This window comes from Corvus brachyrhynchos, unplaced genomic scaffold, assembly GCF_000691975.1.
Source record: "Corvus brachyrhynchos isolate BGI_N302 unplaced genomic scaffold, ASM69197v1 scaffold17, whole genome shotgun sequence".
Classification (NCBI taxonomy): domain Eukaryota; kingdom Metazoa; phylum Chordata; class Aves; order Passeriformes; family Corvidae; genus Corvus; species Corvus brachyrhynchos.
Window position 1 is genome coordinate 8,261,065 of NW_008240046.1, and position 23,912 is coordinate 8,284,976.

General features: G+C 37.6%; 1 protein-coding gene across 1 annotated transcript in view; it reads left to right on the top strand.

Annotated features, from left to right (window-relative positions):
• The first annotated feature begins 2,951 nt into the window (after positions 1 to 2,951).
• The window catches only part of KIAA1456 (KIAA1456 ortholog), a 110,055-nt gene continuing 89,094 nt past the window's right edge, over positions 2,952 to 23,912 (top strand). The window contains exon 1 of the mRNA XM_017744559.1: positions 2,952 to 3,078. The gene's annotated coding sequence lies outside the window, so the exon portion shown is untranslated. The remainder of the gene's footprint in view (positions 3,079 to 23,912) is intronic.

Sequence of the window (23,912 nt, forward strand, 5' to 3'; positions counted from 1 at the left end):
CAGGAATAAGGCATCTACCTAGCCCTGTGCCCAGGTTAGGATACCCAACACACCAGCAGGACTGACAGAGAAGGTAGCTGCTGTCAGTGCAGCCAAATGCCCATACCCACCTCTTGTAGCCATAGAGAGAGGCATGTTAGCCACTACTTCTGTGGTGGCAAAAATGGGGTGGGGAGAGAAAGCAGCAAAATCCAAGTTTAGTCACCTTGAGCTTTCTGTGGTAGCACTCCAGAGAGGAAGTACTCATGGCTGTTGCCCTGCCTGGCGCTGGGTACTTCCCAGAGACTGTGACTATTTAGACCATTACCTTTTGCTTTTCACTCCTAAATCTCTGTCCTGCCATTCTCACTGCTTTAGCTGAATTGGGCACGTTGCACTTCAAGTAGATCCAGTGAAGGATGGAACAGGCCTTGCTGCACCTTTGGTGATGGCTCTAAATGGGAAAAGACCAGTTGAGCTTAAGTTGAATCCTCTCATGGGAAATCACCTTATTACTACTGATAAAATTTTTCTTCAATACCATTTTATGGCTTTTAAAAATCTATACACAAGAAACTGGCAAAATCCCAATATAAACATCCCTGCAAAAATGGCCATGCCAAATGCTCTGAGACATTTGACATCTCTCTAATAATTTTTGTAATTTTTTTGAGAAGGAAAATGTGCAATGTAACAACCTGCAAACGGCTCATGCATAGTCATGCCTTCTATGTGTCAACTGTTGGGGAATGGCTTCAGATTGCTTCACCTTATAAATTGTTACTTGTTCACCATGCCAGTTGGTGACCAAGGTAGCATATGTGAAATGAATATGCAGTTTCTATTACAGTTAGTTGAAATTTTCCGGTGAAACATTTTCTCAAATTAAAAAAAAATAAAGAGTTACCCATCAATCAGGAAGGCAATGCTTTGTAGAAGAGTATTTGTTCAGATAATTTGACAAATCATGGATAAGTTTTCATCAGAAGCCTTTTCCAAATATCCAAGAACATAGCACTGGTGATTTCTGTGTATTTCCAGAATAGCTCTGGACCGTGGGACTAGTCCCCACATGCCTCTAATCTGGTAAAACCCCTGTTGTGGAACAAGAAACTGATTTTGGGAAATCCATTTCTTGTCAAAGGTCAGCTCCTGGCTCCATAGCAATAGCCTCCTGCCATGTGTCTGTAGCTGCAGTTAAAAAACTTCCAAATTCCTATTGAATCAGCAACCAGGACCTTGCAGTTCTGGCTTCCAGCCCTCCTCACATAAAACATGATATGCAAAATTAATAATGATATATACATATTCGTGAAAATCAAGTTTTTCTTGAGAATCCACAGTCATTTCCAACTTCTGAAAGCATATCTGGTTATAAAAACTTTTTTACTTTTTCATCCATGAATGAAAATATTTTGCCTCAGCTTTATGGCATTTATTTTGTCCTAAGGTAGTTAAAAGTCATTAAAATTGATGCTTGATGTTTGAGTCACTTCAGCCCTGGCTAAGAAATAATGCTCAAAACCAACTTGGTTTTGTTTTGTTTCAGTTTGTTCTGTGTTGCTTAGTAGACTTTTGAGGCTTTAGTGAGATTGTTCCAGCAAAGAGATTTTTAAATGGAAAAATGCTCAGCATCACTGCGGTTAAACAAACACTAACCCTTGTTTGTGCAACGCAGTGTTAGGCAGAAGTTGGCTAACTTCAATTTTTCAATTTTTTTCAATTGTTCAATTTGTAGTTATGAGTGACCACAAAGGTGCATTTGCAGCTTAGTCTCCAAAGTTAATTTGAGCTGAGCAAAGCTAGACTGCTACCACTGTCTCTAGCATTTCTGTACAATGCTGCAGTGTGGATTTTCCAAGGGATCTTAATTCCCTTTGAAAAAATTTGGGTTCTCAGTACTTTTGAAAAAAAAAAGGCCCATAGTAAGTTATTAAATTACACTTAGTAATTATGTATGCACTAGTATGAGAAAAAACTACCACACATGGGATAAATAGTTAACTACATGTTAGAAAGATAAAGATCTCATTAAAAATAAAAATAGAGGCAAAACATAATAGAATCTAAAATACTTAGGGAGGTAAAGACAGAGAGTTTATTGGCTTGATCCAATAAGGGACTTAAATACCTAAAGCAGGGTTTATGGAGATATCATGTGCCTAAGTCACAGAAATGCAATCACGGCTCACACAGCTGCTGCGTAACCAGGAGTGCCTAAAATCACAAGGTTCTTCCTTGATTCTAATTTGTATCTTTAGAGTGTCTTGGATTTTACTTTTGTGCACATTCAGTGTGCAGCAGCTAGAGCAGTTTGGGCACTTATTTCACATTAAGCCATTTACAGTCCTCAGCTGAAAAGTTCAAGGGCGCTGTTTTGTCAGTGTACTCAGGCCACACCAGGCACAGGTTCACATTGTGAGATTCTTAATCTGTTTTAGTTGCTTGCTTTGAACATGAAGGATGAAGAGATGGAATACCCTTTTATTTAACAATTTCTCTGTTAGATTATTGATACAAGAGTTGGAAGATGCAGTTTGTTTCCATCTGAGTGTTCAAACCCATCACCTCCCTTAAGTAATATGTCTTAAAGAGTGACTGCATAAGTTGAAATTGTCTTGGGAGCATGAATTAGAGATGAGGATCCGTCACTCCCTGTTAAATGCCCATTTCCTTGGGATAATTCTTGCATATCATTTCTGTTCCTATGGACAACAGAATTTGCTTCATTGTGGCATGACTTTTAACAGGAATAGGGCAGGATCGTCTTTGTTTTCAATAGCCCTCTCTCTTGCTGGGTAGGATCACTTTTCTGCCCTGTGTTGATGTGAATCTTTTTTGTTTAATGGGGAAACACAGCAACAATTGGTTGCTGTATAGGAGGCGCTTGTTTTCTCATTTCCTTCTGTTATCCTGGCTGTGATTTAACAGAATACTGCAAGCCCTGCTCCTCTTTTTTTTTTTTAACAGAATGGTAATTGGATCCTACAGTTAAGAGGACTCTAAGCTGTGAATTTTAAGCACAACGTGTTATCTGTGTTGTGGCCTGATTTAAGTTTCTAAGGAATTGCAGTAATGCTGCTGCATTTCTGGGGTTTGGTAAGTCTGGCAATTATACTTTGGAACTGTGGAACTGACTATCCTGGAAACACTAGTAAGTGGAGTCACTCATTTCCCTGTTTTCATGTTCATCGTATTTTTTCTTTTCCCATATGTGATGATATGTGGTTGTACATTCTGAAGTATAGCTGAATGTTTCTACGTGTGCAAGGCAACAAACTTAAAAATGTGATCAAGAAGGTCTCACTTCGAATTATTCCCAGTTTTAAAAAGTAGCTTAGCTCCAGATATGACATGAGTCATATTTGTCTTTCCTTCAGACTGATCAGACTCTTTCCTTCAGCCGTTGTTGCTTCGTAGGAGAGTTGCATATAATCTACAGATTTATAGAATAGCTAAATATTCACTGGAATAAGTGCTTCTATTAATATAAATTGTAATTATTCAAAGAGCAATGCACTTACAGCATGAATTACTAAATTTAAAGAGAAAAAGTGCAGGAGCTCTTAGTGCAGGAGTGTAACTGAAAATGAACAAAACCCAAAATAATAGCAAAGAAAGTGCTAAAAAGACTTCAATTAAAGAAGGTTTTTTTTTAAATAAAAATTGCTCACTAAGAAAGTGTGCAAAAAGCAAGTAAGTCAGCATTTTTAATGTTTATCAGTATGTTTTCCTTCAGCTGAAAGTTGTTGGCTAACAGTTATGTTGCAAATCTTATAAATTTTTTCTGAGTTCTTATGTATTCACACTACAGAAAAAGTACAGGCTGACTGTTTTAAAAATAATATATAGCAAAAGAAAAAGTAATGATTTGGACATGTGTTCTATATTCTGACTTGGTATTTAAAGAACAAGTTATGTTGGTATCTGTTTATATACTCTCTAGTATTTTCTAGTATATTCCCTAATAAAATATACATATTCTCTAATATATTCCTTGCTATCAAGCTGCATCTCTTTATGATCATCCTCTGAGATAAATTATATTGAGAGAATTTGGTTTTGAATACAGTTTGCCAAATAGGAGCAGTCTCTTTGAATTTATAATAGTTATTGCTCTTCATTCTTATACAAGTAAAAAAAAAAAAGGGGGGAAATTACAGTGTTTGCATCATCTTTGCATTAAAAGTATGCCTGTATTGTAAAACCAAATCTTTCAACCAAAGTAGAAGGAAGGAAAAAAGCTTATTATGCTTGATATCTAGCCTCTTGAAAAAAAACTTTCATTTCTGGGTGGCCAATAATAAGTGCAGAATTAAATTCAGAGTTTTAGTCAATTAAAATACATTTTAAGAAATGCATGTAGAAAACAGAAAATACCTGGCAGCTTACTTATAGTGGTAAGTTAAGGGAAAAATCCCTTATTTGTTATTACTGGATTGGACTGCTGCTAGTATTAGATAAATCTAATATCTAAATCTAAATAAATTTAGATAATGATAAAATCATTAACAGTCTTAAAATTCTGGAGGAGTTGTTAAAGTTACAAAATTTGTGTTTACTTATTCTTCTTAGGTTAACTCTTTGGGATCAGAGGAGCAACTGCTCCTTTTTGTAGATATTTCTCACTCATAGAATTCTATAGAATTTTTGCATGTATATCCACTTTTTCCTTGTCTAATGGGTGTCCTTCCTCCAGAGGTTTTAGAGCACTGGGAAAATATTTTGTGCCAATGAGAATAGGAAATACATGATTTTTCTTCAAAACTCTATGACTAGTACTGTTTACTAAATACAGTGTTATGTGAAGAACATGAGCTGAAAAAAAGCAATTACTTTAAATTTAATCATGGTGGCAGAAGACATCTAATGAAATCACCTTATTGGCAATAGTTTATCTTTTAGCAGCAAAATGAATGTTACTATTTATTCTGACTATTCAATATTCTTTTTCTCCTTTGGCTTGTACTTACTACTGTAACTTATGTCCTATTTGGTTCTTGAACATTAGTAGCATCACCCAGCAGCACACTGTGTGCTGTAGGCTGAGATATCACAGCCACAATCTCTTCAACCTTTCCTACAAACATGCTACAGGAAATGTACACGTTTATTTTACTTCTGCCGAAGACACCATATGACAGGATTGAATTGGGAGACCACTAGTCTCCATTAGACCAATGATTTTCAATGGAGCACAAGATCATGCAGGACAGAAGTGCACACTCAAATGCTTCATTTCAGCATGATTGTGTAAATAACATTGTGTTTCAGTCTTTCTCCCCCCTCCCTTTCTCCTTCACCATGTTTATAAAAGAAGATAATTGAGTATCTGGTCTTTGACTGTTGTCCACAAATACCCTATGTGGAGACAAAAGAAGACTTCATTTATTTTTTTCCATTCCTGAAAATGCAATGCAACTTTTTTTTTAACTCCAACATATATTGAACATAATTTGTCCATGCAGTTGTAGCAAGTTTCAGTCATACTGAGTCTGGGCTGATCACACTTTTTCGCAGGAGGCTCTGTGGTAAGTAGCCCATCCCAAATAGATTCTTTGTGATGTGTTCTGTCCTTGTCATACTGTATTTAACTATTACATTTTAGGGATCTTTTTTAATGATTTGCGTCCCTCAACTTCTGATTGTCCAGGAAGAGTTTCACAAGAGCTGAAAGACTGTGATAAGCCCATGCATATGAGAGTATTTTTAAAATCACATGCTTTATTTATCTTCATATTTCTACCTGTAGTCAAAAAAAAATCACAGTGTTTTAAGTGAACAGCTTATCCTGCTGTTTTTGATGGTTTTGCTGACATGCTGAATCTGTTTTACATTTGTGTTTGGCTATGATGGTATTGGTAGATCACCTGAGAGCCCTGCCTTACTCCCAGTTCATGCTTGCCCTTCACTGAAGAGCTGAAAACTTGACAAGCTGTTGCCCTCATTTTTCTTTGTGACACACCATAGAGCCTTCTTGTTACAAAGTACTTGGTTTGTGTCCCGGGGGTCTCAGCTGTGGAGATTTGATGTATGGCTCACTGTGTCAAGTTTCATGGCTCCTGTAATATTTCATCCTCCTGCTGGTACTGATTTAACACCTCAGTTCCTGGCCATAAATTGAACCCAAAAATTAACTATGTAGACTAGATGAAAATATTTATTATTACTTGTAGAAATAGAAGGTGCAACATGTTTTTCTTTATTGTTTTTAAACATTTGGGTTTTTAAACCCAAAAGGCAGTGAAGGGAGGCAGTGAAATCACCATCCCTGGAAATGTTCAACAAATGACTGGATGTGGCACTTAGTGCCATGATATAGCTGACAAGGTGGTGATCAGTCAAAGGTTGGACTTGATGATCTGAGAGGTCTTTTCCAACCTGAATGATTCTGTGATTTATTAAAGAAAATGTTCTCAGTGGTTCTTTTTCTTGGTACCTGGATCGCCTTAATAAAAACAGTTAGTGGAAGACTCTGGTGTTTACAGGACTATGCCTGGGGGTAACAATCTCCCAGAATTTTTGAGTTCTGCAACACCATTAACAAAATTAATAGTTAGGTCAGTAATTGATTCCAGGCTTAAAAGCAGGTGATACTGATTGTAGGGCTGGGTCATATCTTAGACATAGTAGCTGAGTAAATTGTTCTGGTAAAGTAAACAGTAATACATCAGAATGAAAAGTTTCTGAGTAAACTGTGTGCTGATAAATTGCAGCATAGCAGAGCTTGCCTGTCAAGAATGAGAAGCAAAAAAGGCATCAGCCTATAGTCTTTTTTATCCAGATGTCTTTCTCGTTGTAAAAGATTTACATTGTAAGAAAAAGACCAGGTGTTTGTAGAGGGAAGTTTGGGTAGACTAAGTAATTATTGGGAAGGAAGAAGCAAAAGGGAAGGTACATTTTTCAAAGGCATCCTGCATATCTCTGAGGATATTTACACTTATGGGACTGAGCTGTCCCTCTTTTCATGGAAATCACCTCTTTGCCAATGCTGTGAAGTTGGCAAGTCATGGATGTAGCTGCTTTCCTACTTTCTGGTATCACTTAAAGAAAAATATAGGTTGTGTTCAGATTATACCATAGCTCAGTTTTCCCTGTGTCCGCAGCCTTTTTGGGAGCACAGTGTTAACTGGAAGCAACCTCTGATCCTTCGTTTCCTGGCCCAAACAGAAGCATGTGAATGATAATATGCACCAATAAATCTGAAACAAGTCTTCAGTCTTGGTATGGCTTCATTTTGCAATGATGACCTCCTTTCTGTAGATCTCAATAGAAAGACGTAATGCCTTTATCAATTCTTACTGCAAATAACAGTTTCTCCATGGAATATATGAAGAAATCTTGCTTTAAAATTATAATTTTAAGGTGATTTACAATGCCTATATAGAATGATTGTTGTTTTGAAGTAAGGGCTTGTACAATGTTGTTGTCTTAGAAGTTTGAGTTACTTGATTTTTTTTTTTAAATTTTGGTTTTTGGAATACTGGATTATACCTTATATTCCACTATTGCTTCTACTGCATAGCTTATTCCTACAATTCTCATGTTATTATTATTATAGTAAAATAAAATATATACATGAAAAAATATATATGTACCTGTGAACAAAGTATCTACGTATTTAAATATTTAAGTATTTTTCTAAAAATTTGTATTTTCATTAGCTTCTCTAAGCATCTTCTGGAAAAAAAAGAAAAGGCTTTAAATGAAGAGAGTAATAAGTGCTTTAAATTAAAAAAAATATATATTACTACTTTTGCTCCTCTTTGTACTTCTGTTGTAAAAGTTGTGCAGTGTGCTTTTCTGCATTCAAAAATTTCTTACAAGTAAATAGCTTGATTCATTGATTCATAATTTGTATTGTGTAAGAGGAGGGATGTTCACTTCAAAACTGCATGCTGCACTTTTAGATCAGGGGAAGGACGTGCAGGTGGAGTCAGTGGTACGGAGCGGGAGCTGCTGGTTGCAGTGAGCTGGTTGGGTTTATCCTGCAGCCAAGGGGATCACTGCACGACTTGGGCTTGAAGGCCAGGCTGGGCATGCAGCCTCCACGGGGCTGGTGGAGCTGCCCTGCGTCCCTTCTGTGGGGGTCACTGCTCCTTGGTGGTCTTCTGGTCAGGATCATGCCTGCATATTAGAGGTTATAGAAAAGAAAAGGATCTTCCGAACTTTTATAAAGTGTGTGAGCTTCCCTCCAAAGCAATCAGTGTTAGTGTCATTAGTATTACCTGTGCTTGCCTGTATTCCTGCTTTAGCTGCTTTGAGAAGACCCTGCTGTTTCTCCTGCAGTGGAGATACTATCTTGCAGTTCTACTATTTGGCTCCTGGAGTTAGGATCAGGCCCTACCAAAAAAGTCTGTGAAGATGCTCAAGGGCAAATAAAACTGAAGCAAAATCATGATGATAATTAAAAATTCCACTGTTATCATGGAAGGTGTTAGTGCAGAATGAGATTAAGAAGTTGGTTTTCTAAGGCAGCATCCAATTTCTGTTTTTTCTTTCATTCCAGATATTCCATTCATTTCAGATAGAATGAACGTTTTGTTTTTTTTTTTTTTTTGCCCACTCAGTCACGATACAGACAGACACACAAATACACATCCGTAAAATTGGAATGATTTTTATTTCTTTAGGAACAACTGACATAACGTGCTTTATTTCATGTAAATTCAACTCTCAGTGTTTTCTGTTTTAAGATGGTACCATCTGTGAATTTTAGGAGGGTTTGGTGTGCTGTTGTGCTGTACAAGCTTGATTCTCTGGCCAGAATGTGTTTCTCATGATGAAGAAGAAAATTCATATGTCTCCAGGCAGATGTTTTCCTGCAGGTTTGGCCCTTAGAAGCAAGGAATTTTGAATTCTTGCTTAACTTGGTAAATATGCTGAGTTGGAGATACATTTATTCAGTGTTTAATAAACTAGTTGGGAACAATGTTTCAGATGAGACGGTAAAAAAAAAATCATAGTTTGAAATAGTTTCATTTTCCCACTAGAAAATTGGCAGTTAATAACTACATTATTTGTCAAAAAGTCTTTCAAGCAAGAAACTGAAGTCAGCTTTATTTGCACAAAACTAATGGTCGAACATTGTAAACAATTTTTAGTTACTTCTGTCTTACATAATGCATCCCAGAAGCAACATACATTTGAATGCAAAAGAACTGCACTTTTAGGAAAGTGAAGATAAAAGACAAAAATAGAGATTTCTGCTGACCTTTCAAGTAATTATTTAGTATGAAAAGTTTGGCAGTGAAGCTTTAAAAACCACATTTTGCATTGAGGTTTTCAGTGGAACAGTACAGTTATTGAACACAGCAAAAAGAATAAACTTTTTTAGTAACAGGAAGCAACAGATTATTTTTTAAACTACTTTCATTCTGTTATGCATAACTGTTTCAATTAGGTAGGAATTTTACTAAATAAATGCAACTTTAATTTCTTTTGGTTTGTCATCAGTTTAAATTTCACGAGTCCCACAGGACAGTTCCCATTCTTCATCTGCATAATCCCCATGGAAGGCATCTGGATTCTGGGCTACCAAAGCTTTGATCGTATTAGAGATGGTGGATGTTTCAGGTGTTGGGCAAGAATGTGGGCTCCCTTATGCTCACACAGAGAAGTATTCCTGCAGTTGTATGTGCTTTTAAGCGACTGACTCCTGGCCTTACATACTCTGGCTCTTGAGGAATACACTCAGTGCTGGTAGCTTGGCGAGCAGCTGAAGTTCCAGCTCTGGGTTCAGCTTTGGGTGGTGAGAGCCAGAGACAAGAGGCCATGAACTGGAACCAACCTTTGCACAACAAAGGACGCGGGGACCTGTGGTGCCAGCCAGGGGACTGGACACTCAGAGATACGGCAGGAGCTGAGGACCCCCAGATCTTCCTGTGCTTTCACTGTGAGGGTATAAACCCCCAGGTTTTCCTTTGTTTTGGGCCCCTTCTTGGCAGCACTAGCTTGAGCTGTTATTCTGTTGTTGCACCATGATTAAAATATTTTAGGGATCCAGACGTCTGAGATTGCTACGGGAAACCTGGAGTCGAGCCAATAGGGAAACCTGATCTGACTGTGTGAGAGTGGCATGTGTAGCTGCAAAGGGACCTCAGTGCCAGCTTGGGTGGTGTAGGAGTAACTGGCACAGTGGCTTCTGAATGGTCAGACAGGAACGTTTCTTTAACACATCCTTTGGTGGCCTCCAGTTGTGTTGTGTCAGAGCAGAATGGGACAAGGTAGCAATAAAGTCCATTTGCACTGTTTTGTGCCTTTTGCACTTTTCTTAACTGGTGTATCTGCACAAGTGCTAGGGCAGTGAAATGTCTCGTATAGCCACAAACTGCCAGTCCATTTTGCACTAGAAAAATTTCCTCAGAGGTCTGTCTTTAGATGTGGACAAAGGAAGCAGATGCCAGTGACTGCTTGGAGCAGTCACTTTCTGTTCTATCTGTGCCGGAGCTACAGCAAGTGTACAGCCTGTGGTACCTTCTTTTTGCTGCTTTGCTGATGTTAAGGGAGGAAGGTGTTGGAAATCACACAATGGCAGTTGCTGCAGAGTTGTGAGTGGCTCTTCCCAGCCATTGATTTCATGGGCTCCTCCTTTTCCTCCTACTTTATGTATCATGCAGACACAGATGTAATACTTGTTTTCTAAGAATTTTCTCTGACTTTCTAGGCACAGCTTATTTCATCACCCACCCTCTACCCCTTTTGTATGACAAGCCCTTTCTGGTTTCTGGAACCTCAGACAGTATAGAAGTGTTATGAGAGATGTTTTTTAGGGAAAAAATGCTTGCAGCAGTAGTAGTAGGAAGTGCTTGTGTAGGAGTATGGTGGGAATTAAAATTTGCTTCGAAAAACTAGTTATTGACAGTGAATGATGTTTTGAGTGACCTTTTGTACAGAAGTGGAGTTGGGCTGGTGGTTTTGCAACAGTGGACATTTCCAAATATTCCACCAATTTATGTACAACTTCAAGGTGACACCACTGCCGAGAATTAACAGAACAAGAGGCAAGGAGCACAAACTGAAATAAAAACCAGGAAAGATATTTTTAACCATGGAGGTGGTCAAGCTCTGGAACAGGTTACCCAGAGAGTTTGTGGAGTCTTCATCCTTGGAAATACTAAAAACGTGAGTGGATATAGCCTGAAGAACTTGCTCTAGTTCAGTCTCCTTTGATCAGAAGGTGGACCAAAGACCTCCAGCAGTCAAGTCTCAACCAATCTGTTATTCTGTTGTAAGAAAGGCATGCAATAATCCTTTCTAAAGTGAAGGTAGTTCCCTGGAATATTGTTCTGACTTCCCGCAATTTGTGGTTCACACACTTCTCAATACATTCTGTTGTCACTTTAGAACCTGTAATTATTACACAGAATGTAAGTGTAAATTACACATGCAAAAAAAACCAGACACCAAAATTGTTGTTAATGAATAGCTCCAGTTTTATAGTCACTAGTCTGAAACATTTTAAACAATAAAGAGACAGATTTTGGTTTCTTTGAAGTCTGCAGTCAAAACTTCCACTGGCTTAATGGGACAAGGAACTTTACTCACCACATTTTATAGCTAACAGAAAATACAAACTAAAGCAAAATGAATAAGTTATTTATATGTTTAAACAGTCTATAAAACCAAAACCTCTGGTAATTAAAAGTTCAAGCTACATCTCCTTCCAACCATCAAGCAGCTACCTCTGGTCTGCTCTTTGTGCAGTGTACTAATTGTTGCACACCCACCTTGTGTGCGTTACTTGCTGGCATCATGATCTGGCTGCTTGGCAGAAGGGAAGAGCTGGGAAGCTTCATTATTCTGTAGAAGGGCTTTTAAATGTGTAGAAGCAGACTGGGAGTTTAGGAATGGGCTCTTGTATGTGACAAGACACTTTGTACTTTGCTGTACAAAGAAATCTCTTGATTTCTGATGTTTGAAAGTGGAAAATATTATCATCCTATTTGATAAATGAAACTGTTTGTCTGTGAAGCAAGCATATAAGTAATAGAATAAACATATTTTCTCACTAAAGGGATAGTTTCAGGAAAAGAGGATTAAAATTCTTGGAAAATCAGTGAGGCAGCTACAAGTGTCAGGTGATTATATGGCCTTATGTAAGTACAGAGCTTGGTGTCTAGCCAAGTATTTCTAAAACTTATAGGGTAACTGCTGTTCACATTTAGGCAAGCATAAATCTGAAAGCACTTCAAAACTCAGCAGTCTTTGCTCCTATGTTAGAGATTATTTTTAAAAAGAAAATAAAAATATGTATTAATTTTTTTTTTTTTACTACAGGGAATGCCTAAAGGGGATGTTGTGGTTAAAACAGGGACTTGGAAGAATTGAATTTTATTCCTGCTTTTGTTTTGGATCCCCTGTACTGTAATGGACAAGCCATTTTTGTAGCTCGGTTTCTGGCATAACCATAGCGAATGTGTTTGTGTATATGACATTGAAAAACACAGTGGGTGGTGGTGGGTATGGTTGGTAGGTATATTATCTAGTTGTTGTGTGGCAGTGTATTAAAATAATTTTGTTACTGTTTTTGTTTCATGAAGAAAAAAGTCCTAATTGGAACTTACTGGGAGAAAAAAATGGGTTTTTGTAAAGAAATTTTACTCCCATTTAGTCTAGTAGTGCAGGTCATGATAACCTGCTTCTGAAGGCAACGTCTTGAATGAGTAATTTATTTGTATGGTTTGGTAGGTTTTTTTAACATGTACTAATCTTTCAAAGTCTCTTTTTTCCCCCACAAGATAGCATTCAGAATGCAAATTGTGTCCCATAATGTTATTTTGCTTGCATGTTCACTCTTTTTTTATATCATGCTTACTTTTTGTGCAGTTTATATCACATCACTTTTCCACTTCAGGTTTGATTTCTCTTTAAACTTGTTGAGAGACATAATACCATTGAATAATTCTCTCAGACTCATGCAAATCTTCAGGTATTTAGAATGAGAGAAGGAAGACCTTACACTGGCAGAACATTGCTTGAAGTGCTGAAGATGACTGGCTAAATCTGGTGAGTACTAGTTAGGTAGAATTTGTCAGTCTGTCAGTCAGTCTTACAGATTTTCCTGATCACATACTGAACATACAAAAAGCAAGAGACTAGATACAGTGAATTCAAGAAATGTCTTCAGAATGATGCTTCTTTTGAAAGAGGTTTATGAACTGATGTTCAAACAGAAGCATAAAATGTTTCCATATGACAACAGGATGAAAGATGGCAGAGAGATCTCAGAAAAGGAAGTTAGAATAGACAAGAATGCATTTGGAAGTGTGTTAGCTTTTGCTGAAAGTGTGAATTTGGACATCAGAGAACTCCTGTAATGCCTGCCAGGCTGTGTTCTCTGTCCCCACAGGGCTTTTAGCACTAGAGTTGCCCACCAGGCAGCATCAGATGAATCATTATGAAAACCAAACGAGACAACTTTACTTGAGAGAGAGAGAATATAGAATATAAACAATCCAACTGCCATCTGTATGTTTTCCTGATGAATGGCATTATCACATCTCTTTGTGCCAAATGAGTAAACTGTTTTCACCACACAAATACTGTCTATTCCAGCACATATTACATGCAAACTAGCAGCACAAATTTCAGGGTGATGTTTGCAATGTGAATTTACTCTGCCAGTTGGAATCCTATCCAAAAAGTTCTGGTTAGCAAAGTAATGCGAAAAGAAGTGTGGGTTTGTGATGAGTGTTAGGTCATGAAAACTCCACAGCTTTCCAGGGGCTTATAAAATGCAACTGAGTCCGTCACTGTCACATTACTTACTAATGTGCTTGCAACCAGCTGACTCAATTACAGAGAGATGTACAAGCTGAAAATGTACATGAAAGAAAAGAAAAATGGAAAATAGGTACATGTATGCAGGAGCATTTCAGTAAACTGGAAGAGAATGAAAAGACAAATTACAATGTTGAGGTATTCTCTGCTGTTTCACAGGAACCTTCCGGTACATCTAACCTGGTTTCAGTGAGGAAGGTAACATAATTGGTTTACTGTCTTTTTAAGTAATACAAATATGTATTCTGTGCTTGTAGAAAGAACCTATCCTTTATAAAACAAACTTTTTTCAGAATGAAATAGTTATCATAGCTAACCTAGCCCTCAAATAAGGTTTTCATATTAACAAATCCTAGAGATCTAGATTCTCAAAAAGCATTTGCTAGTTTAAATGTAGCAACTTTTAAGATCTTAAGTTTTGGCTCATTGAGGGTGTTTCTTTGTGCAGTCTGTCTTACATACAATAAAACCTACTCACAGGTTTCCCAAAGCCTCTGTGCAAATCCACGCTTTCTGGCAGCTCATGTTTATTTAACGATAATGTGCTTTCAGTAGAATAATTTCAGTAATGGACCAGTGGCTGCCTGGGCAAAGCTCTGTGGAAAGACAAAAGTCATAAAAAAACTTCAACTTTTCATATTGATTAGAGGAAACTAATTTACAGCAACTGAATATAAATACAATCAGAATTCACCCTGTAAGATGAGTATGTAAGGATAGCAGTGTGACATGTTTGACAGTTGTCCTTCCTGGTCATGGTGCTATTTGGTGTTTCTCATACAGCACTGTATAGTATTAAATGCTTTCAGACCTAGAGGATATCAAATGGTGTTAGCAATGGTTAGGACAACATTGAAAAATACTGCCATTACAGAGCAATAAAAGTAATATTTACCATGAAGAATATCTCCATTACACAGCTTTCAGGAGTAGTGCAAACAGACTTCCTGGAATTGTGTTTGTGAGAATGACCTCAGTCTTTGAAGACCCAGCTAGGATTCGATTATGCTTGTAAACAGTACATACTGCAAGGTGTTGACAAAAAGTTACACTTCTTTTTATTATTCCTTTAAGATGTGTATTTATCTTGCATTCTGTATGTACCTTTCACCTCAAGATATATTTACTAAATAATTTATGATGCACTTCCCCCCTCACCACCTTTTGTGATAGAACAAACTGCTGTACGTCAGCAACATGACTTGTTAGGACAAGAAGTAAAGCACAATACCTAGTTGATAAGGCAGTGCAAAGATTTCAGAGGCAAAAAATGCACCTTTGCATGAGATTCTTGACATTGAAATGGACATCTCTACCAAGAACTCATTAAAACTTACTGAAGTTGTTAGGACAAGAATCTCAGTGTCATCTGAAGAGTTCTGGTTTCTGAAATATTCTTTTAGTAGAAATATCTGACCCTGATAGAGTATAGGATCAGAGATTACCTAATGAACTACTTATGTCACTTCCTGCTGCACCTTACATTTATATGCCAGCTCATATGCCAGCTCCTGAAGTTGGGTATGTGATCAACTGTTTAACTCTGGGAAAAATAAATAAAAAAACTAGAAGATTACAAGATATAAATTTAAAGTCTAGAAAAGGTTTTAGTAACTTGAAACTCAATCAAATTTGGAATAGTTCTCCTTTATAGTAAATAAAGCTAACACAAAGAATTTTTTAGTATCTCAGACTCATATACAGTGATTTGGGTTTTGGAGGAGAGAGACTTTTTTTAAGCATTTCCTGATACTATTTGCCAAACTCTGTTAAATGATTTACTGAGTGGCTTCAGGGCTCAGTTATTGTACAGTTCTTCAGTGTTAATGTATCACTCTTTCATCTGGAATGGAATTACCAAGGAAATTATTTCTCTTGATATTTTCTTGGAAACAGTAATCATTTTTTGTGTCTCATGACATTTGAATTCCATGATGGTTATTTAGAAGTGTTTAATTTTTTTTTTAACATCTTTAATCATTTCCACATCATTTCTTTGTTTGTCTTTCACAAGAATCTCTAATACTACCAGTAGCAGTTCTGTTTCTCTGTGTCATTCTTTGCCATATTAATTACCTCATTAGCTCTCCTTTGCCATAGGGGAATCACATTTTTCTTTCAAATAGTGCAGTTTTTAAAAATAAGTAAAATAAACTGGGATCCATTTGTTCAAATCTTTATTCATCCTTTCAAACCAAAACAAATAATGGTGTACCCTAAACTTGTCTTTTTTATCCCAGCTGTGTCAGGTGTTCTTGTAGAGGGTAATACTTGTCCCACCAAGCTTGCCTTACTTTCCTGTTGAGTGATCTGCGTTCACCAAGGCTGTGGTGTGGCTGAAGGAGGAATGTGTCTAAAGAACTAGGGGTTCTGTAGCACTTGATTCTGATTCTTTGTTAAACCTGGGAGATGAGCAGGAGCTCACATCCAGTAATTCAGTGCCATAGAGATGGAAGACAGAATGGGTCTTTGTGGCCTGCAGTTCCCCTCTCTGCCATGGAAGGCTGGGCTCTACTGTGAGTAACTCGGCTTTTGAGCTGTGAACATCCTAGCATGACAGTTGCAATTGTATGCCTTGAGAAACTGTCCCTTAGCAGAAGTCCAAACATGTGAAAATTTTTTCCTATTTTTCTAAGAATTATCTACTTAATTTTTATTGAATTCTTCTACTTTTTTTACCGCCTATAATTCTAAATGTTATATCTGCAAACATGTATGACCTTGATAGTTGTTGCTTAGCCAGTTGCCTTGTGACAGCATATTCAATGTCCAAAAAAGCCAAAGGAAAAAGCATATTTCATTAGTTATTCTGGTTTTGCAAGTCATTTTCTGAAATAACTTTTGGTGAAAAAAATTTGAAACAGAACCTTTTTGTAAGGTATAAAATGCAGTAATAAGAATTCATATTTTTAGTTTATTGTAACTTCTCCAAAATGTCTGCTGTGTTACTGACTCAGAATAGCTTTCAAAATAGGAGAACTGGATCTCAGCCATGATACTAGCAAAATAAAATAAAATAAAACAAAACAAAATAAAATAAAATAAATTTGTTGATCTTCTGTCCTCTGACTACCTAGATTATTCTCATGATAACCTTTGTAATCTTTGATTTAAAAATATTATACAGAAGAAAGTCTACTTGTTAACAACGTCTGACTGCTTTTCAAACCAGAATAGTGAATCATGTTACAGCACTGAGAAGGTTGATACATAAAAGGAAAGCAAAGCCAAACAAATACATAAATAAGAATTCTTGAAACACAGATTTATTATGATACATGGTAGGTTTGTTAATTCATCAGGAAAGAATGTTTGGATTTTTTTAACTTAATGAGCACATGAGTCTATTTATCACATGCTTCTATAAATAAGTGTCTTTGCAGATGTTTTCTCTTTATTGAAAATACTTTTTCTCTCCTCAGGGCATGCTCCACTATTAATTAAACTATGAATTTCTTTGCTTATTACAGAAGACAGAACACTGTGACAGGCATAGCACTGGCATAACTTTTTGATATCAGTTTAAAGATTTATTTAGAGATTAGTTGTGTAGCACTGATATATTTTATCTGGCGAAACTTTTACACATAACTTTTACACATAAATTCTAAGAGCTGTGGCATTTTATTTCATTGATGCTGTGTCTGGGTAATCAAAAACGATCACCTAATTTCATTGAGAGTGATATCTCTTATAAATACCATGAACTTCACTGACAGCTAAATGGTCTGGGTCACCTAGGATAATTTTATCATCCTAATTAATTATTAATCATTTGTCTGCCCTATTCATACTTCCTGTATCTGCAACCACAGTTCTCTCATAGTGTGGTTCAAATTTACAGTTTTTCTCTAGTGTCAAATGTTGTGTTGTCAGTATCATCTCAGCAAACCCAGCTGTTAATGACTGGACAGTTTCTTCAACAGACAAAATAAACACAATCACAAAACTAATTCTGAAGAGCCTTTATAAAACTCTATAGAGGAAAGGATGAAAGAAAAATAAGGAGTTACTATGTAGGAATTTTGAATTACAATGTACTCTGATATACTCCTATTTATATTACATTTCAACCTGAGATAATTCATTATTCCCGTCTTTTACAGTAAAATACTGAAGTCGCTTGGAAATGTAACAATTAGTAAGGAATAGTAATAGCTTTTATTTGCATGCCCTGTTTAAATGTGGTACCTGTTGACTACTTCTCTTTTTTTTTTTAGCTTAAAATGTTCAAATCTGGGTCTACTAACTAAGCTCATACTTAGAGAGGTAAATATTACAAACCTAGAATCTTTGCCTTCCAGTCAAGGTTGGCCTATCCTGATACTTACAAAGTTAAGCAGTTGTCACATTCTTTAGGTATTATAGCTATCTTGCCTAGGCATAAAAACCATTCAGCACAGTTGGCATACACTGTAAATTACTTTGGGCTCTTCCTAAGGAGAACTTTCTTGGCATAGTTTCTAAGATGCATGCTTCCCTCATTAGAAGAATAGCTTAAAGAAATGCAATATGAAACTACAAGAGATGACAAAGAGCTGTACAATTAGCTTTGTATTTTGTGATAATGTCCGTGAAATCCTTCCTTGTGTGATACAGAGTGGACATGATGTAAAAATCACATTGTGTACAGGATTGTAACAGAAGTCCTGACAGGGCACTGTTCTAGCACTCCATTGTATATCGGCCAAGGATGTAGACCTCTCTTGCAAAGAAATAACCCAAGGTAGTGCTATGTTGTCATGTAACATTCAGTTCCAGTAGTTTGCCTTAGTTTGAATCAGTCACCAAGAGAGGAAGGGGAAGGAATGTTGGGCATGTATATAGTTGTGATAAGTTATTAGTGCTCATGCACCACTAACAGCCATCAGACTCTGAAGGAATGGAATGCAGTGCATCTGCAGGGAGGATATGTTTATGTTGGATTAGCCTGTGCTAATGCAGAGTGTGATTTTCACCATTTTACTTATGCCACTATTGTATCTCTTGTAGGTGAGCCACATTATAGCCTAATTGCAGTGGGCTGTGGCTTGAGTGCTTTTCAGATGTGGAAATGGTTTGCTTTGTGTATCTATAGTAACCAACTGTTGGCATTTTCACTAAGTGCTGTGCATAGGCTGAGGGTGTGTGACTGTTATTATTATCTGCTTTATAACTAATCCCAGAAGGCAATGTAGTATGTGAAGGCTAAATTAGCTTGAAATAAAACAGTTCTGAAGTGCTTCAGCTCTGGCAGCAGAGATGCTCATGAAGTTTAATTGACCCTGCCAAAAATAACCTTTAGTTTGTATAGAGAGACCTTTGGGTGTTATAATTTGTATTTCTTGATCTGAGAACAGATAAAGTACAGTAGCTGCGTGGGCTGTAATGCTCTCAGCTCCTATCACTTCCCTGTATAGTAGACATGCCTTTTAGTGGTGGTACAGCAATCAGCAGGTGAATTTATGTTTTATCCAAAACATCGCTTCTAATTAAATATCTCATCTTCTCAGTGGTGCCTAGCTCTGCTGAACTGTTTTTACTCAAGTAATAAACATTCCTTTGCACACTGCAAATACAGCATTAAGTGTAGTGGCAGTTACATATGGTGAAGGATTACTCAATGACAGCATCTTATCTTACCTATGTGTGAAGGGCAAGAGGTCTTATGATTGTGAAATTGCCCACCGAGCAAACTTTCTTAATAATTCACTAAAGAAATTAGTTTGAAACAAAGCTATGGGTAAAGAAATAATCAGAAACCAAAATCATTACATCATTTTTCCAAACAGAATTGTTTGAGCTGCCACTGCTTGGCTTGTGCCATTATGCCCGTTCCCTAGCACCCAGCCATGTGTGCTTAGGAGCTGTTGATTTCCTTCTCATATGTTTTTTTACTACCATCTCCTTAGGGTTGTGGTGGTAAAACATGAATGGACTTGGGAGTAAAAATCTTGGGGGAATTACAATCACGGAATCATAAACTGGTTTGAGCTGCAAGGGACCTTAGATATTATCTATTTCCAATCCACCTGCCATGAATAGGGACACTCCACACTAGATCAGGTTGCTCGAAGCTGCATCTAACCTGGTCTTGAACACTCCCAGGGATGGGACATCCACAGCTTCTCTGGGCAACCTAATAGTGATATCATGATATCAAATTACTGATACTATGATATATTGTGATAGTAGTGAATTAGTGATATTGCAATCGATACTACTTTGTTAATGTCTTTGCATGTTTTCCAGTGAAAGTAGTTAAGAAGAAATTCTGTCTCTCACTCTATGTTTCTTGTCACCCTCTCTCTGCCACCATTTTACAACAGGTAGTTTGCCATTAAAGCCTATTTCTTAGTGGGTAACATATTACAGAGCATGGAGTAGCATGTTACAGAGCTTGGTGTGTATAAGTTTCATACTGTTTCTTCTAGGATGTGTTATGTATGTGGAGAACTATCGTAACCTAAAAATACTTTATTGCCTTAAAAACAGACAATATAAAAAGTCTTCCTGTATATTGTGAATCAGAAGTCAGGTGGAATTCATGTTACATCACTTTGTAAATGATGTGGTTTTAAAACTGCGGTTAGCAGCTTGTTCTGATATTGGCATTCCATAAAAAAGTTAAATGAGTTTTTGAGAACAGGGCAGTATGTTCCGTGCCATGTCAAAAGTGAAAAATGCAGCTTCAGATACTGGAAGTTCCTGCCAGATGACGCAGTTTTTATTAAATTGTCCAACCCTTACGTTGGTACTTTGCTGTGCTGTTCTGCCTTGTGCAGGGATGGTTAAAAAAGATTTGTCCTTGTAAGAGAAGGTAAGTAGGCTAAACACAGTCATCCTGCTTTATTGCTGTAACATCAAGGCACTATAAAATCTGCAGACAAAGCAGATGGGAGAGGAATCTACAGCTTTCCTAATTCATTTACATAATCTTCAGCTTTTCAGCTCCATTTTTACATACAAAGATAGTTCCTCATCACTTGTATGTACAGTCTCTTACCTTTCCCATGCACGTTGTTTTAGAATTTTTGAAGCGTCAGGATTCCTTCACATCTTCAAATATTTTAATTATGAAATCCATCTTGATTGGTTGAAATTAACCTGCTCCTAAACATCCACAAGTAATGATGGTTGTTGGCTTATTTTTATACCATTGCTGATAAAACAGCAGATGATGAGTGATCTGACAAGTATTGCAACATTCTGGCAGCAATTATTTGTTTAATTAAATTATACATGATAATGTAGGGTATGGGCTGCTCTGCTGTGAAGCCTGCCTGTATAGGTAAGTCTCAGTTTATATTCCCTTACTGCATGCAAAATTCCTTAAATTCAGTGAAATATTGGATAAGAGTTGCATAACATATAACAGCTGGCCTGTTATAAATTCATACTCTAGATTATGCAGAGATAACATTTTTGAGTTAAAATATCAAGCGATTTCCTGGGTTTTTTCAGTCTTGCCAGAACCCACAGTACCAAACCTATAGTTCTCAAAGGCGTGGAAAAGAAGATGGGTATGAGTTTTAAAACCTGCTGCCTTGCTGAGAAGGCATTAAGCATAAAGTAAAGAAACACGGTAACGCCAGTCAGCAAATCGTCAGCTTCTGGCTCCTCCCAAGTTTCAGCTGACTTCCTACCAGACCTGTGAAGCAAGCTGTAAGAATTGTCTTCCTCTAGGCGCTAGGCAGCAGTTTCCAAGTCAGCTTGCACCACAATGCCTGCAGAAACTTGGTGGAAACAGCAGATTTTATCTTGCCTGGGGATTATAGTCTGCTGCCTGAAAAGATGGTGTTGACAGTGTGTTCCCTATTAAAAATGCAGTAGTACAGTATACAACTTACATAATCATCCACTCAGTAATAGAACTATTCAAAGCACATCCTTACCAATCTCCTTTTAAAATCAGCAGGGACAATAACCCTGGGGTTTATCTGAATATGTCTGAGGAACAAATTCTTCTTTTAGGATATGTTTGACTGTTCACTTATTCATTCATATTTGTATGTCAGATAGGTAGGTTGGAATCATCTAGGCTAATCCCCATGCTCAAGCAGCGTCAGCTAGAACCAGTTGCCCAGGACCATGGCTGTCAAATTTTTAATATCTCCACAAGTGGAGATTCCAGAGCCTCTCTGGGCAGCTTATGCCAGTGTTTGACCACACTCACCAGTAAAGAAGTGTTGTCTTGTGTTCACACGGACTTGCCTGTGTTTTTTTGTGCCCATTGCCACTTGACCTGTTGCTGGGCACTAATGGAGAGTCTGTCTCTCTCATTCTTGTTTCCTTGCATCAAGTATTTATTGAATGATAGAATAGTTTGGGTTGGAAGGGACCTTTAAAGGTCATCTGGTCCAACTCCCCCTGTGATGAATATGGATGATGCTCTGAGCTATACCCTTACCCAACCCATTAGACCCATTGATGGACCTGAGCTTTCTCTTCTTCAGGCTGAAGAGTCTCAGCCTCTCTTCAAACAACAGATGCTTCAGTCCTTTAATCTCTGTGCTGGACTCACTCCATTAAGTCCATGTCTCTCTTGTACTGGGCAGTCCAGTCCTCGTCGTGCAGTGCTCCAAACTGTGGCCACACAAGTGCTGAATAGAGGGGGAAGATCACTTGCTTTGACCTATAGTCATTGCACTTCATATTACCCAGGATGATGTTGGCCTTCTTTTCTGTGAAGGTGCATTACTGCTTTGTGATCAGCTTGTTGTCTACCAGGACTCCAATGGCCTTCTCTGCAGAGCTTCTGTCAAGCAGGTTGGTCCCCAGTGTATATGGTGTCTGTGTTTATTCTTCTCCACAGTTCTCTTCAGGACTTTGTATTTCCCTCTATTAAAATTCATGAGGTTCCTCTTGAACCAATTTTCCAGCTTGGCAAGGTCCCACATGGTAGCACAACTATGTGGTGTTTCAGCTGCTCCTCCCAGTTTTGCATAATCTGTGAACTCGCTGAGGTGCACTCTGTCACATCACTTCAGATCATTAGTGAAGCTGTTAAACAGTATTAACCCCAGTAATGATCCCTGGATTACAGCACTTGTGACTCGCCCCCAGCTGGACTTTGTGCTGCTGATCACCACCCGGCAAGCCTGGCCATTCAGTCCATTTTCAAGCTGTGTAATTATCTAGCCTTTAATTTGTCATCTTGTCTTTGAGGATGTTACAGGGTCTGCCTTAACTCAAGTTGAGGTAAACAGCTTGAGCTGCCCTCTCCCCTCATCCAACAGGCTGCTCACTGTGTAGAAGGTTATCAGATTGCTAAAGCATGATTTTCCTTCTGCAAACTCATACTGATTGCTCCCAATCTCCTTTTTTCCCTTCATGTGTTTGGAAATGGTTTCCAGGATGATTTTCTCCATCATCTTTCCATGGATATAAATTGCTGCTATATTGTTTGCCTGTGGTTGCAGAACTCAGATAATAGATTTGATAGGAGAGCTGTCCTATTCATTTTATTTTAGACACACTTAAATGATGAAATCTCTAGATCCTGGATTTTCTTAAATGTCTCTCAATTATCTTATGGAGATTAAATTGAAATTTGTCTTGTGGCCAGTGGATGGGAGGAGGCATGGAAGAGGAGTGAGTAGAAATCCTGTAGAGCATTGCAGGCAGCGAGGCTTCAGGGACTAAAAGGAGTGGTTGGGATGTGTGTGCAAAATACTGTATTTGCAATTAATTCAAGATTATATGTTTTTTCTGCTTTTGTAATCTCCTCCTTTTAGAGCAATGCTACATTGCAATTGACTTGATTAAAAAGAAGTCTAATATTCCCAGTTAATGCCTATATTTATTTTATAAGTGAAACTCTGAAGAGTGACACATAATCAGTGGCCTTGCAAAGGTTTGGGAATATTGCTTAGAACTTGTCTTTCAAGATTATTTAGTTCCATTTTGGCTTTTCAAGACTGTGGATAGACCAACAGGAATGTGTTAGGCCAACTCCCTTACTCCATTCAGTTGGATATCACCTTACCAGAAGTGGATCTGTAGGACACACTGGTGGGTTTGTGTGGGCAAGTTAGATATTGCCTACCAAACCAACCATGGCAGAGAGGGAGAGAAATTGGAAATCTGTCAGAAGGTGCCTCAAAACAATGCATATTCTGGTAGCTAATTTTCTTTTGCTTGCTAATCAAGGAGGACAAAGTCATTCCTGC